The following is a 16,965-nucleotide window of genomic DNA, read 5'->3' as shown; positions in this document are numbered from 1 at the left end:
TGGCTTTCCATGTGTTTTCCTGGGCCTTGGGGGAGGACCGTGGAGGTCACATCTGAGGCTGACCCTTTGTGTCTTGAGCAATGGAGCCAGTGCCACCTCTCATGTTCCCATCTAGACTGGAGGCAGGTTTTGTTTGTTTGTTTTCAAGGCAGGGTTTCACTCTAGCCCAGGCTGACCTGGAATTTACTATGTAGTCTCAGGCTGGCTTTGAACTCGTAGGAATTCTCCTACTTCAGACTCCTTCTGAGTGTTGGCATTAAAGGTGTGCGCCACCACACCCTGGAGAGAGAGAAAGAGAAAATGTGTGCACCAGGACCTTTAGCTGCTGCAAAGGAACTCCAGATGCATGCTCCACCTGGCTTTACTTGGGTACTTGGGAATTGAACTTGTGTCATTAAGCTTTATAGGCAAGTATCTTAACATCTGAGCCATTTCTCCAGCCCCAGGTTTTTGGTTTTGTTAACTCAAGGAATATGATATTTTATAACTAAAAAAATATTTAGGGGCCTGGAGAGTTGGCTTAGTGGTTAAGATGCTTGTTTGTGAAACCTAATGACCCAGGTTCGATTCCCCAATACCCACATAAACCAGCTGCACAGGTTGGCACATGAATCTGGAGTTTGTTTGTAGTGGCTAGAAGCTCTTGTATGCCCATTCTCTCTCTGTATCTGCCTCTTACTTTCTCTCAACTAAATACAATTAAATAAAAAAAATTTTTCAGGGTGTGGTAGCACATGCCTTTAATCCCAGAATTTGGGAGTCTGAGATCAGAGGATCAACATGAGTTTGAGGCCAACCTGGGACCACAGAGTGAATTCCAAGTCAGCCTGGGCTAGAGTGAGACCCTACCTTAAAAAAAAATTTTTGTTTTTTAAATTTGGGACTGGCGAGGTGGATTAGTGGTTAAGGTGCATGCCTGCAAAGCCTAAGGACCCAGTTCGTTTCTCCAGGTCCCACATAAGCCAGATGCTCATGGTGGCGCATGTGTCTGGAGTTGGTTTGCATGGCTAGAGGCCCTGGTGTGCCCATTATCACTCTCTCTCTCTCCCCCCTCTGAAGCTGCTGACCACCCCCCCAAAGTTCAGTGCTGCAAGAGCTCTAGAATGCTGAACCCTCCAGTGGGTGTTGGGGGGCGTGGAGAACAGGCATGTCCAGTTGCATGCACTACTTTTTGCATCTGGCTTTATGTGGGTACTGGGGAATCGAACCCAGGCTGCCAGGCTTTAACCTCTAAGCCACATCTCCAGCCTTGTCTTTTTTTTTTTAATTTTAATTTTTTATTTGAGAGAGAGAGAGAATTGGCTCACCAGGGCCTCAGCCACTGAAATCAAAGTCCAGATCCTTGTGCCATTTAGTGGGTATGAACCACCTTGAGCTTTCCTCACCTTTGTGTGTCTGGCTTATGTGGGTCCTGGAGAGTCAAACATGGGTCCTTAGGCTTCACAGGTAAGTGCCTTAACCACTAAGACAGCTCTCCAGCCCTGTTTTTTTTTTTTCTCAAGGCAGGCTCTTATTCTAGCTCAGGCTGACCTGAAACTCACTCTATAGCCCCAGGCTGACCTCAAACTCATACTGATCCTCCTACCTCCTGAGTGCTGGGATTAAAGGCGTGCACCACCACGGCCAGCTCTTCTCAACTATTAGTAATAGAACGATTCTGATTTTTTGCTCTTAAGTGGTGGAATCCCAGAATACAAGGAGTCGTGGTGGTCAGTCATCTTTCCAGAGAGCACACTTGGACGGCCTAGGTTGGTGAGAACAGCCAGGGTGCTCCTGGTCTCACATTCCCTGTGGGGAGGACCTCAGGGGAGAGAGACCTCGGGCGAGAGAGACCTCTGGGGAGAGAGACCTCGGGGGAGAGAGACCTCTGGGGAGAGAGACCTCGGGGGAGAGAGACCTCTGGGGAGAGAGACCTCAGGGGAGAGAGACCTCGGGGGAGAGAGACCTCGGGGGAGAGAGACCTCGGGCGAGAGAGACCTCAGGGGAGAGAGACCTCTGGGGAGAGAGACCTCAGGGGAGAGAGACCTCGGGCGAGAGAGACCTCGGGGGAGAGAGACCTCGGGGGAGAGAGACCTCTGGGGAGAGAGACCTCAGGGGAGAGAGACCTCGGGCGAGAGAGACCTCGGGGGAGAGAGACCTCGGGGGAGAGAGACCTCTGGGGAGAGAGACCTCAGGGGGAGAGAGACCTCGGGGGAGAGAGACCTCGGGGGAGAGAGACCTCGGGGGAGAGAGACCTCGGGGGAGAGAGACCTCGGGCGAGAGAGACCTCGGGGGAGAGAGACCTCGGGGGAGAGAGACCTCGGGGGAGAGAGACCTCGGGCGAGAGAGACCTCGGGCGAGAGAGACCTCGGGGGAGAGAGACCTCGGGGGAGAGAGACCTCGGGGGAGAGAGACCTCGGGGGAGAGAGACCTCGGGCGAGAGAGACCTCTGGGGAGAGAGACCTCGGGGGAGAGAGACCTCGGGGGGGAGAGAGACCTCGGGGGGGAGAGAGACCTCGGGGGGGAGAGAGACCTCGGGGGAGAGAGACCTCGGGGGAGAGAGACCTCTGGGGAGAGAGACCTCAGGGGAGAGAGACCTCGGGGGAGAGAGACCTCGGGGGAGAGAGACCTCGGGGGAGAGAGACCTCGGGCGAGAGAGACCTCGGGGGAGAGAGACCTCGGGGGAGAGAGACCTCAGGGGAGAGAGACCTCGGGCGAGAGAGACCTCGGGGGAGAGAGACCTCGGGGGAGAGAGACCTCTGGGGAGAGAGACCTCAGGGGAGAGAGACCTCGGGCGAGAGAGACCTCAGGGGAGAGAGACCTCGGGGGAGAGAGACCTCTGGGGAGAGAGACCTCTGGGGGAGAGAGACCTCGGGGGAGAGAGACCTCTGGGGAGAGAGACCTCAGGGGAGAGAGACCTCGGGCGAGAGAGACCTCAGGGGAGAGAGACCTCGGGGGAGAGAGACCTCTGGGGAGAGAGACCTCTGGGGGAGAGAGACCTCGGGGGAGAGAGACCTCGGGGGAGAGAGACCTCGGGCGAGAGAGACCTCGGGGGAGAGAGACCTCTGGGGAGAGAGACCTCAGGGGAGAGAGACCTCGGGCGAGAGAGACCTCAGGGGAGAGAGACCTCGGGGGAGAGAGACCTCTGGGGAGAGAGACCTCTGGGGGAGAGAGACCTTCACCCCAGAGTTGTTGCAGCGAGGTGCTGGGGGACAGCTCTGAATTTGTAACCCTGCTCGAAGCAGGGGTCGTTTCCTAGGGACAACTGAACCCCATACCCTTGTCAGGGTCCTTTCTTTTACTTCAGAAACAGGGAAGAAAGGGGTTAGTGAGAAAGGGAAAAAAAGAAGGAAGAAGAAGGGAGGAGAGTACTTGAGGCCGTGGAGAGCCCATGGGTGAGCAGGGGCTCTGCAAACTCAGGCGGGGCAGGACAGTCTGAGGGTGTGAAGGCCACGAGAAGTGGCTGGTGACAGCTTCCAGAAGCTGTCACTGCCAGGCTTAGGGGTGCACACCTGTAAGCCTCGGTACCTTGGGAAGTTGCCTAAGGTTTGCTTTGCTTTGCAGGCTTTGAAAGTACGGAGGCTGGTCCAGCGATTCTGTCCATGAGGTCTGCTCCTAGGCACCAAGGGCAGGGCTACCTCGCCGCCTGGGCAGAGCCTCCTGCCGCCTGTGGTTTTGGCTGGTCAGAGCCTGGCTCTCCCTGTGTCTCTGTCTGTCTGTCTGTCTCTTGCTCCCCACAAGTCCCTTCCCTGGGGACTTCTCTCACCCTGGGGCTGCGGCAGGCTGGATTCGGTTCCCTGACTCGCCTGCTCTTGGGCTGCCATGGTGGTTCAGTTTTGAGCACTAGTTTCCCTCTTTAGACAGTGCCCACCCCGGGCCTGGAGTCAGGGGACTCCTCTCACCGCGGACTGACCTGTCTCTTGGGAGAAGTCACTATCTCAGCAACATGGACCATGGACTGGAGGCTGGTGAGAGCCGTGGGCTTGTCCTGTGTGTGTGTGTGTGTGTGTGTGTGTGTGTGTGTGTGGCAGGGTGGTTCTGTCAGCCTTTTGGAGCAGGGCCACCCTTTGGATGAGATACCTACATCCTTCTCTCTGCTGGGAAGTCCTAAGGCTGGCATTGGGTCTGGGTAGCTTTCTTCTTTTTGGCACATCATTTCTTCTGTTTCTTCACTTTTCAACTGTCCTAACATTCCTTCCATGAATGTTTGAAACTCTTCCTCTCCTCTCTTCTGAAGAGGCCATTTTTCCCTTTCCCAACGTTTCTCCTTCACCAGATCACACAGAGTCACCAGGGCCTGCTGCCCCTGCAAACAAAATCCAGACACATGCCCCATTTGTGCATCTGGCTTCACGTGGGTACTGGGAAATTGAACCCAGACTGTCAGGCTTTGCAAGCAAATGTTTTAACCGCTGAGTCATCTATCCAGTTCCTCAACATTTACTGGGGAGGTTTCAAGGTAGGGTCTCACTCTAGTCCAGGCTCACCTGGAATTCACTATGTAGTCTCAGGCTGGCTTCAAACTCATAGTGATCTTCCTACCTCTGCCTCCCAAGTGCTGGGATTATAGGTGCATGCCACCACACCTGGCTTCTCTAAAACATTATAAATATTTATTTGCAAAGAGAAAGGGGGGACAAAAAAGAGAGAAAGAAAGAGAGGGAGAGAGAGAGAGAGAGAGGGAGAGAATGGGTATGCCAGGGCTCCATGCCACTGCAAACAAACTCCAGATGGAGAAGCCACTTTGTGCAATCTGGTTTGACATGGGTCCTGGGGAATCAAACCCAGACCACCAGGTTTTGCAAGTGCTTTTAACCACTGAGCCTTCTCTCTAGCCCCTCTAAAGTTATGTTATGATGTGTGTGTTTGTATGTGTGTGGGTATACATGTATGTGTGGGTGTGTGTGCACATGTGTGCCTGTGGAGGCCAGAGGTCGATGTTGGGTGTCTTACTCCATTGCTTACTTGATTCCTTGAGGCAGTGTTTCTCGCTGAACCTAGAGTTCACCATTGCACTAGTCAGGGAGCCCCGGGGATTCCCTGTCTCCATCTCCCAATGCTGAGATCACAGGCATGCACCACTAAGCCTGGCATTGTATACAGGTACTTGGGGGCCTAGGCTCAGGTCTTCAAGCTTGTGTGGCAAGCACTTTTCCCGCTGAGCCCTTTCCCCAGCCCTAAAGTTTTAAAAAATTACATCTGTGTTGGAAAGTCTTGGTGGGTCTATATTACAGCAGCGTGAACACCCTCTGGGAACCACACACATCCTGGATTCCATGTAAGGCGTTTCTTCAACCTGAGGAGCACCCCACTGTAGAACTAGCATACAGTTTGTCTATATGTACTGTGATATGCATTATAAGAAACAGGAAATTTGGGCTGGAGAGATGGCTCAGCAGTTAAGGAGCTTGCTTGTAAAGCCTAAGGACCCGGGTTTGATTCCCCAGGACCCATTTAAGCCAGATGCACATGGTGGCACATGCATCTGGAGTTCATTTGCAGTGGCTAGAGGCCCTGGAGCGCCCATTCTCTCTCTCCCCACCTCAAATGTATAAATAAATAAAATATATTTTTAAAATAAGTAGGAACTTTAAAAATTGCCAAATACATATAAATGAAAATTCTAACATTTGTTCTTTTCTCTGAGGGATCACGTGTGAGTCCTTGTAGCTTCTCCTCACAGTGCTTTAGAAAAGCACACGCCTTGAATCTCAGCACTCAGGAGGCAGAGGTAGGAGCATCGCAGTGAGTTCCAGGCCAGCCTAGGATAGAATAAAACCCTACCTTGGGGGGTGGGGTGGGGGAGAAAAGAACATGAGACAGAGAGAGAGACGGGGGGGGGGGGAGGGAGAGAAACTCAGATTCCCAGAGCAGAACTGGTCAATGAATTGAATAAAATTCATGAAAAAGATGATCAAGGACAGCACTCACTTGAGATCATGTTGACAGTGTATTGGAGGCATAGAAAACACAGACGTGCAGAGGGGAACGGGACAGGACTGTGAAGGCCACTTCCTTCTATCTGAGCGTTTTCCTGCCTCCATTGGTATTGGCAGACATGTGCCGGCTGCAACTTGCCAATGATTTTGCTTATTCATGGTGCAGTATGCCTATGTTTTGTGTTCATTGGTTTTTTTTTTTTTTTCAAGTAGGGTCTCACTGTAGCCTAGGCTGACCTGGTACTCACTCTGTAGTCCCAGGCTGGACTTGAATTCATAGAGATCTTCCTACCTCTAACTCCAGAGTGCTGGGATTAAAGGCATGCACCACAATGCCTGGATTAGTATGTCTATTTTTATGTCTACTCAAAAAAAAGTAATGTAAAGAAAAAGATAAAATAAAGCCAGCATGGTGCATAAACCTTAAATCCCAGCACTCAGGAGGCTGAGGTAAGAGGATTGCCTTGAATTTGAGGCCAGCCTAGGCTACAGAGTGAATTCTACATCATTTGGTGCTAGAGTGAGAGCCTGATTCAAAATAGGAAAAAATAAGTTTTTTTGTTTTTCAAGGTAGGGTCTCACTCGGGTCCAGGCTGACCTGGAATTAACTCTATAGTCTCAGGGTGGCCTTGAACTCATGGCGATCCTCCTACCTCTGCCTCCCGAGTGCTGGGATTAAAGGTGTGTGCCAACATGCCCGGCTACTTTTTTTTTTTTTTGTGTGTGTGTGTTTGTTTGTTTGAGGTAGGGTCTCACTCTAACCCAGGTTGACCTGGAGTTTACTATGTAGTCTCAGGGTGGCCTTTAACTCACAGTGATTCTCCCACCTTTGCCTCCCCAGTGCTGGAATTAAAAGGGGTGCACCACCATGCTGGGTAAAAAGAACCATTTTAAAATTTAGTTATTTATGCATGCATTCATTTCTGTTTACTAGTACCTTTGTTTTATCTATTTACTTTTTAGAGAGAGTGAGATACCGCACACACACACACACACACACACACACACACACACACACACAGAGAGAATTGGCACACCAGGGCCTTGGCCACTGCAATTAAATTCCAGAAGCCTGAGCCACCTAGTGGGCATGTGCTACCTTGTGTTTGCCTCACCTGTGTGTCTGACTTACGTGGGATCTGGAGAATTGAACATGGATCCTTAGGCTTCGCAGGCAAGTGCCTTAACTGCTAAGCCATCTCTCCAGCCCATGAGTGCCCTTTGACACTGGAAACATTTCTCATTATTGCCAATGACTGTGTTCTGAGGTGCTGTTTCTGTGTAGCAGATCTGGTCCCTCCATAGCCTCAAGCTCAGTGGATGTGTGAGAAGGTCTTCAAATGTTCCCAGAAAAAACCCACTCCCATTTTGAAAATTCTATAAGGCTGATTGATGAAAATTTCCTGATGGTGGACAGTTGGAAGTTTGAAGATCCAGAGCCCAAACTGTCTTGGACTAATGCGCTTAGGGCCATTTAAGCCCACCTCTTAATTGGATGTATCAGACAAAACCTTCAGAAAGTATTAACTTTTCCAGGTGAGGAGGCACAAGCCTTTAATCCCAGCACTCAGGAGTGAATTAAAGGCCACCCTGAGATGATGTAGTGAGTTCCAGGTCAGCCTGGGTTAGAGTAAAACTCTACCTCAAGACAACAACAACAACAAAAAAGAAAGTATTAACTTTGCATACCACTAGCTCCCAGCAGCCCCAAAGCTCAGCATGTCATCAGATAGCATCTGAAACCTGTAGCAGAAACTTCACTGTCCTTAGCACTGTAGTTGGTAAGTGCCTTGACTTAGGACTGTCTTTTGAATGACAACTTCCATACACATAGACAATACATGACTATCTTTTAAAATATTTATTTGAGAGAGAAAGAGGGAGGAAGGGAGGGAGGGAGAGAGAGAGAGAGAGAGAGAGAGAGAGAGAGAGAGAGAGAGAGAGAGAGAAAGAGTGGGCATGTCAGGGCATCCAGCCACTGCAAACGAATTCCAGATGCATGTGCCACCTTGTGCATCTAGCTTATGTGGGTTCTGGGTCCTTTGGCTTTGCAGGCAAGCACCTTAACTGCTAAGCCATCTCTCAAGCTCATGACTATCTTTTTTTTTAATACATTTTAAAAAAATTAATTAATTAATTCTTTTTGTTTTTATTTAGAAGTTAAATATGAACATGTAGTAATGCAAGAAAACCAGGGGCATAAAAACACAGTACAATACTACCTCAACATGTAAGTAGTATTTGCAATAGTCATTGATCTCTTTTTCTCTAGTTTAAAATTTTTTCATAATGTTGTATTCATTTTACTTTATTTCTTATTTTTTTATTTTTATTTTTAAATTTTTATTAGCATTTTCCATGATTATTAAAAAATCCCGTGTTAATTCCCTCCCCCCCACTTTCTCCTTTGAAATTCCATTCATTTTATTTATTTATTTGAGAGAGAAAGAGAGAGAGAGAGAAGGGTAGATAGAGAGAATGGATGGACCAGGGTCTCTTGCCACTGCAAACAAATTCCAGATGCATGCACCACCTTGTGCATCAGGTATATTGGTGCACGCCTTTAATCCCAGCATTCTGGAGGCAGAGGAAGGAGGATCACTATGATTTGTAGGCCAACTTGAGACTACATAGTAAATTCCAGGTTAGCTTGGGCTAGAGATAGACCCTACCTCAAAAACCAAGACAAATAAAAATAATTAATCAAGTATTTTCTTCTGAGAGACCTAAAGCTTCTGATAATTATTTTAACCTTTGTGATATTTAAGATGTTTCATCTTTCTGACTTGCGGTAACAAAAAGAAGTTCCAACAATTGCTAATTTTCACCTGCTGTGAACTGAATACAGTGACCAGCTTCCTCTGAAAATTCCTGTTGCTGTTGCTTTCCTTAGGCTCATCCCCTGGATGCAGAATATGAAAAAAACATCAAGCCCCAAACTTCTGCTTTTCCTCGCCATGGGTCCATTACCTATTGTCCACTAGGGGGCGCCAAAGCCTTACTCTTGCTCTAAGAGCCTGAAGGCCCTTAGAAGCAGCTAACTGTATCTGGCCTGCTTGACAGCAGAAAAGGAATGACTTCTGGAAGGCCAGGATGGCTGGTGTCAGAGAAAGCAGGATTTCCTCCGCAGATGGGGACAATAAACAATATTTTGAGGACGTGAGTCAGGGAGAGCTTTCAGAAGAAATGAGCTGATGAATAGCTGACAGTGTTAGGGGCTGCAGAGTATGTGCTTAGCATCCCCATCCCTGAGGCTCTGGAGTCAATCTCCAGTGATATCCCCCCAAACTCAGGCTGTAGAAGTGACTGAAATGGGGCTGGAGGGATGGCTTAGCGGTTAAGGGGCTTGCCTGCAAAGCCAAAGGTTCCAGGTTCGATTCCCAAGAACCCATGTTAGCCAGATGCACAAGGGGGCACGCGTGTCTGGAGTTCCTTTGCAGTGGCAGGAGGCCCTGGTGCGCCCATTCTCTCTCTCTCTCTCCTTCTTTCTCTGTCTAATAAGTAAATAAAGACTAAATAAAAATATTTAAGAAATGATTGAAATTATGTCCTTGTAGGTTAAAGCATTCTAAACAGATGTGAACTCTATAGTCTTAATATCAAGACATTGTTTTGTTAATTACACAGCATATCAATCTTCTCATCTTTTTTTATCAGATTAAAAAAATTAAAATTAATTAATTAATTTTTTTGGGTGTTCAAGGTAGGGTTTCACTCTAGTCCAGGATGACCTGGAATTTACTTGTAGTCTCAGGGTGACCTCGAGCTCATGGTGATTTTCCTACCTCTGCCTACTGAGTGCAGGGAGATTAAAGGCATGCACCACCACACCCAGCTTTTTAATATATATTTATTTATATTTATTTTGAAGGAGGGCCTGGAGCTCACTCCTTAGCCCAGGCTGGTCTTGAACTTATGCCAGTCTTCTTACCTCAGCCTCCTGAGTGCTGAGATTATAGGTGTAAGCCACCATGACTGACTTTCAGAATTTTTTGTTGTTGTTGTTTGGTGACAAAGTTTCACTGTGCAGCCGGGGTTGGCCTTACACTTGCAATCCTGTGGCCTCAGCTTCCCTAGTGCTGGGGTTACAGTATGAGGCATGATGCCCAGCCTCCTCTGACTCTTCAAACAGCACAAGTGAATGACACTATCAAATTTATGAAGCTATATTGGAAGACTAAAATATTATTTGTGGGCTGGAGAGATGGCTTAGCGATTAAAACACTTGCCTGTAAAGACTAAGGACCCAGGTTCAATTCCCCAGTACCCCTGTAAGCCAGATGCACAAGGTGACACATGCATCTGGAGTTCCTTTGTAGTGGCTGGAGGTCCTGGTGCGCCTATTCTCTTTATCTGTCTCTTCCTCTCTCCTTTTCTCTCTCAAATAAATAAATAAACGTCAAAGAGTGATATTTGTTGGACTGGAGAGATAGCTTAGTGGTTAAGGCACTTGCTTGCAAAGCCTAATGACCTGGGCTAGATCCCTCATTACCCACATAAAGCCAGATGCACAATGTGGCTCATGAACCTGGAGTACCTTTACAGTGGCTAAAGTCCCTGGCATGCTCATTCTCTCTCTGCACATAAATAAATAAAAATACTGAAAACAACATGTATACATTACTTATTCAAATATATTATTTGTTGAATTCTGTTTTTCTATTTTATATTTATTTATTTATGAGAAACAGGCAGACAGAGAGAGAAAGAGGCAGATAGATAGAGAGAGAATGGGCACATGAAGGCATCCAGTCTCTGCACCCCCACCCCCGTACATCTGGCTTAAGTGGATTCTGGGGAATAGAGCCTCGAACCAAGGTCCTTAGGCTTCATAGGCAAGTGCTTAACCACTAAGCCATCTCTCCAGCCCTGATTTTTTTTTTTTTTGAGGTAGGGTCTTGCTTAGCCCAGCCTGACCTGGAATTCACTATGTAATCTTAGGCTGGCCTTGAACTCATGGTGATGCTCCTACCTCAGCCTCCCAGGTGTTGGGATAAAGGTATGTGCTACCATGCCCTTATTTGCTGCATTTTCAAGAGGCCAGGAATCATACAGGGAAAACATTCTGAACTACACCTGAGGCAGAATTTCGCTCACCTGATCATGTGACATGAACCTGGACTTCGACTCACAGTCTGACTGCCATCTTTGTATTTCAGGAACAAAAACTTCCTTACAGAGAGCCCTGCTCCTCCCGCCCTGACTGGTCACAGCCAGATGGAGGGCCGATAAGGTTTGGTGCCAAGATTGTGATGTCATCTTTGATCTGTTATACATTAACAAATTGAATCTCTAGCAGCCATTTTTCCTGAGAGATACACCCATTTGGATTTTCCAGACACTCTGAATCAAGTCTTTCATGTTATCTCTGGTTCTTTTTTTAGTGAGTTTGATAAAATTTTGAAATCTAGGCCAGACATGGTGGTGCACACCTTTAATCCCAGAACTGGGGAGGCAGAGATAGGAGGATCACCATGAGTTTGAGGCTACCTTGAGACTATATAGTGAATTCCAGATCAGCCTGAGCCTTCAAGACTCTGACTTGATACCACCACCCCCTAAATATTTTTGAAATATAAGAAATTTCTCCCTGAATAAGGCTTTTACTCCCTTCCTCCTTTATTTTCATTTATTTTATTTTAATTTAGTTTTTTTAAGAGACATAGAGATATTGCTGAAGAATCTACATACTTGGGCTTCAGGGCCACTAAGGTATCCTGCTGGAACTGAGCTGAGAACCTCCTCCATGTAGACCAGCTGACAGAAAGCTGGAAAAAGCCATTCTACATACAGTTCAGTGGGAGAGACATAAATCACCAGTGAAGATACTCAACAGTGGACACTGCAAGCCTAATATTTGGCCAGCCAGGCCAAATGAGCCAATGGGTGCAATAGTGGCACATCTGTCATGCTGGAAACCAACTACCCTCTAACTGGACTGGAGGCTCGCTCCATAGGAGGGAATATATCCCTTAAAACAGGGGTAGTCATGAGCCCTTGGGGTGTAATGTCTGCTGCTGTCTGGCTAAATGTATATACTATGCTTATCAAACTGCCCAGTAAGCACTTCTCTTAATGTTCATACCCTTATATTAATGCTACCCTCACTTTTGGTAGAGAATCTTCTCTTTTCAGATGGCAGTGACCTTGGGATGACTCAGGAGGCACCATGGCGCTGGAAAGAAGTGACAGGAGTGCTCAGCACTGCAATATCTTGATCACCTTCCAAGGCTCAGGGTCTAATGCGGAAGAGGTGGCTGAAAGAATGTAAGAGCCAAAGGAAGGGTAGGACTCCTTACAACATGCTCCTCCAGGCACAAAATGGCCTGGATATCCATGACCTCACAGTGCCTGACACTACCTACACAAGACCACCATAATAGGAAGAAAAGATCGTGACATCAAAATAAAAGAAAGACTGATTGAGACGGGGAGGGAACGTGGGGATATGATGGAGAATGGAGTTTCGAAGGGGAAAGTTGGGGAAGGGAGGGTATTACCATGGAATATTTTTTTATAATCATGGAAGTTGGTAATAAAAATTGGGAGAGAGAGAGAGAGAGTTGACACACCAGGGCTTCAGCCACTGAATTGACCTCCAGATGATTGCGCCACCTAGTGGGCACGTGCAACCTTGTGCTTGCCTTCACCTTTGTGCATTTGGCTAACATGGGAACTGGAAAGTCAAACATGGGTCCTTAGGCTTCACAGGCAAGCGCCTTAACCACTAAGCCATCTCTCCAGCTCTAAAATTTTTTAAATTATTTATTTTATTTATTTGAGAGGGAGAAAGAGAGAGACAGAAAGAAAGAGGCAGATAGAGAATGGGTACACCAGAGCCTTCAGCAGCTGTAAACGAACTCCAGACACATGCGTCATCTGGCTTATGTGGGTCCTGGGGAATTGAACCTGGGTCCCTTGACTTTTCAGGTAAATGCCTTAATCTCTAAACCATCTCCTTAGCCCTACTTCCATTCAGATAATAGATGATAGGTAGATAGAATGGGCATGCCAGGGCCTCCAGCCACCGCAAACTCCAGACACATGCACCACATTGTTCATCTGACTTATGTGGACACTGAAGAATGGAACCCGGGTCCTTAGTCTTCACAGACAAGTGCCTTAACTGCTCAGCCACCTCACCAGACCTCTTTTCTTCTCCTTCTTCTTCTCCTTCTTCCTCTTCTTCTTCCTCTTCTTCTTCTTCTTCTTCTTCTTCTTCTTCTTCTTCTTCTTCTTCTTCTTCTTCTTCTTTTTTTAATTTGAGGTAGGGTCTCACTCTAGCCCAGGCTGACCTGGAATTCACTATGTAGTCTCAGGGTGGCCTTGAATTTATGGCGATCCTCCTACCTCTGCCTCCCAAGTGCTGGGATTAAAGGCATGAGCCACCATGTCCAGCTTCAGATCTCTATTTTTTTTTTTTTTTCGAGGTAGGGTCTCACTCTAGCTCATGCTGACCTGGAATTCACTGTGTAGTCTCAGGATGGCCTTGAACTCAGTGATGCTCCTATCTCTGCCTCCCAAGTGCTGTGACTAAAGGTGTGTACCACCATACGTGGCAGTTCTCCTTTTTTTTTTTTTTTTTAGTTCTCCATTAAAAAAATATTTTTGTTTATTTATTTATTTGAGAGAGATAGGCAAATAGAGATAGATATATATAAAGACAGACCGGGGGTTGGGGGAGAGAATGGGTGATCTAGGGCCTCCAGCTGCTGCAAACAAACTCCAGATGCATGTGCCACCTTGTGAGTCTGGCTTAGGTGGGTCTTGGGGAATCGAACCAGGATCCTTTGGCTTTGCAGGCAAGTGCCTTAACCACTAAGTCATTTCTCCAGCCCATGTCTCCATTTTTTTTGAGACAGGATTTCACCGTGCAGCCCAGGTTGGCTGAACACTGCTGATCTTCTCGCCTCTCTGCCTCTTCTGAGTGCTGGGATGCCAGGACTGGGCTGCGAAGCCTGGCCAAATTTGTTTCTTCATGCTGGATGGAGGCTCCTCTTTGCAGGCAGAGGTCCCAAATCACAGGCAGGTCAGACCTGATGAGTCCCCATGAGGTGAGGATGTGCTATGACCCCCCCGACCCGCAACCCTTAACTGGTGATCACTGCACACACCTGCTCAGCCGCTTCTGTTCTGGGAGTTTCTTGTTCTCACCCCTGCTTCCTCAAAAACCAGTTGCCACTTCTTCCGGCCACGGGCCTTTGCCAGTGAAACCAGAGGCATGTTGGGTTCCACTTCTTGTTGCTCACTTTGGATCTGAGGCGTCGGGCGGATGCAGGGGACAGACAGGACCCCGTTCCTGTCTGTTCCTCATTTCAGGGACTGCCAGGAGAAGCAAGTCTTTGGACTTCTCTAAGGAAGCCGGTCTTGTGAAGCTGGGGAGGTTTCCAATTCAGCTGCATATTTTATGTTACTGATTTATTGGAGGGAGACAGAATGTGGGTGGGTTCACCAGGGTCTCTTGTTGCTGCAAACGAGCTCCAGATACATGTGCCATTTTGTGCATCTGGATTTACCTGGGCACAAAAGCTGGCACTTGCGGCAGCCACTCCACGCAGTGCCTCACAGTGTTTGGTGCATGGACACTGGTTATATTTTCTGGGTGATGATCAGATTTGGAGAACTTTAGCCTCCCCAGTGCTGGGATTACAGGTTGTGAGACACCACTCCTGGCTTCATCTTAAATCTTAAAACAGGCAAAGTAAAAAATATAACATCAACTTTAGGAAGCAGGGCTGGGAAGGTGGCTCAGTGGTTAAAGGCACTTACTTGCAAAGGCTGCCCAGGTTTGATTCCCCAGTGTCCATGTGCCACTACCTCTGGTGGTGCAAGTGAACTCCCGACCCATGAACTACTTTCTGCGTCTGGCTTTATGTGGGCACTGGGGAATTGAACTCAAGTCATTAGGCATTATGGGCAAGTGCCCTAACCACTATGCTATTTCTCCAGTCTGTAATTAAGTCTTATACTGGTAGAAATTTGGGAGATGGAGCCTTGCTGGGGAAGGTGTGTCACTGGGGGAGGACCTTCAGGGTAATTATCCCAGCTTCAAGCTCAGTACTTGGGCTGTTTCCACCCAGATGTGCGACAGCTTCCTGCCCTGCCTTCTCTGCCACGAAGCTTCCCTTGAGATTACGAGCCAAGAGCAGCCCTTCTTCCCACCCTTCTTCCCATCACTGCTTTTGTTTGTTTCTTTTTCCCAGGTAGAGTTTCACTCTAGTCCAGGCTGACCTGGAATTCACTATGGAGTCTCAGGGTGGCCTTGAACTCACAGAGATCCTGTCTCTGCCTCCTGAGTGCTGGGATTAAAGGTGTGTGCCACCATGCTTGGTGGTATACAGAGTCTCATTTACTTATTTATTTTTGTTTTTCCTAAATTTTTTGTTTGTCTTTGAGGTAGATTTCACTCTAGCCCAGGCTGACCTGGAATGTAGTCTCAGGGTGGCCTCAAACTCACGCCGATCCTCCTACCTTTGCCGCACAAATGCTGGAATTAAAGGCGTGCGCCACCATGTCTGGCTCCATCTACTGCTTTTGGCTGGGTGTTTAGTTCCAGTGAGTAGAAACTAATGACCGCACCACCTAAAAGTCTTTGTTTAGTACTCCCTGTTGGTGGGGGCTGGACACCGAGAATCACTGGGACCCAAAACAACAGCTTTGGACTGAAGAAAAGACCCAGTTTCAAGAAGTATGTGGATGAGCGGCAGAGAAGGGCACCCAAAGTTCTCTGTCCTCTGCACACACATGCATGCATCACATGTAGCACACCTCACCACACATGCTCTACACACATACATGTGCACAAAAAGGAAAAGATTTTATATGGTAAACGAGGTTTTGTTGTTAAAAAAGCATCATCCCCAAATGGAAACAGAAAAGGACAAAACCCAGAAGGCTAAAAGTTTGTCCCGAAAGGGAGAGTGTAGGAGGGTTTGCGCAATGCAGGTATGCCATGAGTGGAGCAAATGATACAAAACCCAGGGTTGGTCGGGCGTGGTGGCACGCCTTTAATCCCAGCACTTGGGAGGCAGAGGTAGGAGGATCGCCGAGAGTTCGAGGCCACCCTGAGACTACAGAGTGAATTCCAGATCAGCCTGGACCAGAGTGAGACCCTACCTTGGAAAGTTAAAAAAAAGAAAGAAAGAAAGAAAGAAAAGAAAAGAAAAGAAAAGAAAAGAAAAAGAAAAGCCAGTGTGGTCTTGACAAGTTGACAGAAAGCAGCTCTGAGTGTAGGATAGCAGCTCACCAACACGGATGAGGAAGATGGGTCTATCTCCCCAATGCTAGAAGGAGGGGCTCAAAGGCTCGGGAGCCCTCCTCCTACTGCAGTACCCCTCTGATGGCATGGCCCAGAATGCCTGCAAATGATGGTCACATGGGGCAAGGGAAGCCCCATGTTAAGCAATAAATATACTGACCCCCTACCATTGTACAGGCCATGTGGACTTCAGTGGGCACCAGAAATAGTGCCCTGTGACTAGGGAGGGTGATAAAGAGAGAATTCATTGGCGTGAACAAGTGATCTGGGCCCAGCCTGTCTAATTCACACCAGTCTCCTACACACAGAGGGCAATAAGCAAGCAGCTGTACATGGACACGGGCACAGGGCAGTAATGAGGACCAGGCTTATCCTGGGAATGATAATTCTCCTCTCCAACACGATATGGTTTTCATCTCTCCCTTGCAAGCAGGTGTACTAGGGATGGACGTGCTTCTAGGGCTCACCCTGCAAGCCGCAGGTGGAGAATTCCACCTGAGTGCAAATGAGAAGCAGTGACATGTAGCTGAGCCAAGGTGGAGCCAGTGAGCTCGCCTGCCCCATGCAAGGTAGCTAATACTATGCAGTATAGACTGCTGGGGGACATGAAGAGATCACACTACTGTCACAACGTTGGAAAAGGCAAAAATCATTTGCCCAGCCCAACCTGGTGTGGCCAGTAAAGAAGCCGGATGGCTAATGGAAAATGACTGTAAATTAGAGAGTTTAATAAAGTAATGCCCCTGATCCATGTTGCTGCATCCAGCATTGCTCTCTGGACTGAACAAT

Source organism: Jaculus jaculus, chromosome 8 (assembly GCF_020740685.1).
Source record: "Jaculus jaculus isolate mJacJac1 chromosome 8, mJacJac1.mat.Y.cur, whole genome shotgun sequence".
NCBI lineage: Eukaryota > Metazoa > Chordata > Mammalia > Rodentia > Dipodidae > Jaculus > Jaculus jaculus.
This window is presented reverse-complemented; position numbering follows the sequence as displayed.